A 1,283-nucleotide genomic window follows, 5' to 3' on the forward strand; every position below is an offset into this window, starting at 1 on the left:
ATTTCTACTACTTTATCTTATTTCCATCCCTGTATTCTGAAAAATGTGAAAAAAATGAATAAAAGTAAGAAAATTATATGCAATATAAAATTATAATACAGTCTTGAAGTTTTAATACAAAATTATAAGCAATATAAAATTATGATACAGACTTGAAGTTTTAATACTGGCTATAAAATTTTTTTACATAAAGTAATACATAAATTGTTATATATATAATAAACGTAACGAATCGAAAACATACTTAAGTATTTTTAAATATCAATTTTTAAATATCAATTTACAACAGCACTTTTTGAATAGAATTCCACATTTTTTTACGGCAGAATCATAAGTGGTTGATTTTTTTTTTAACCTTTAGATTTTTTAGTCCCTGTAGTTGGATTTATATTGAAGAAAACTCTGAAACAATTATTATACAATATTACTCAAAATAAACAATATTTATATAAAATTTGTTTAAACGTTTGATTTAATATAAAATGTACTACAATAAATTTAGTGTAATCTATAGCCACAAAATATAATAATTTATTAATATTGCTGTTAATCGATAACGACAACAATAACATTAACAACAAAAATTATAAAAACATGTTACTACCTTTGTATAAACTCCAGAGTTTTAGTTATACTGCTGCAATAGCATAAACTGAAGATGTAATACATAAGAAATGTCAATTGAAATCTTTCTAAAATAGATTTTGTTCTACAGCAAATTTTGCCTTCTACTATTACTGCGCACCTTGCATTTTCGTCAAACAGCGATGTTCCTGTAAATAATAAATAAAATAACATTAATGAAACCAATTGTAATAATTTATAATTATTTGAGCGTGCACATAAATATTTGAAAAAGTTGAAATTCTAACTAATTCTCACTGTGTGGATATGTGCTTGTATATAAGTATATGTGAATAAGTGTACATATTTACAAAGTAAAATTAACTATTCATTAAAGACGCATAAAATACATATCGGAACTATTAACGCGTCTTCGGCTAAACAGTGGCTTTAAATTTCAATAAGAATAATAATAATATGTACACACCTTCTATGATTAATAGAGGAATTAAAATATCTGCAAATGACTCGAGTCTTTTCTCCGTCAATGTATCCTAAAAACAGTACCTATAATTATTTTATATTAATAAAATAAAATATAATATAATAAGTACGTTCTAACTGCTGAATTTAAAACCAGTTAATAAAAATAAGCTAAATTGAAAAAAGTAAAAACTAATATGTATATAATATAATGATTCATATTGGAAGAGCACACG

The sequence above is a fragment of the Wasmannia auropunctata genome, unplaced genomic scaffold, assembly GCF_000956235.1.
Source record: "Wasmannia auropunctata unplaced genomic scaffold, wasmannia.A_1.0 LD336064.1, whole genome shotgun sequence".
NCBI classification, from domain to species: Eukaryota; Metazoa; Arthropoda; class Insecta; order Hymenoptera; family Formicidae; genus Wasmannia; species Wasmannia auropunctata.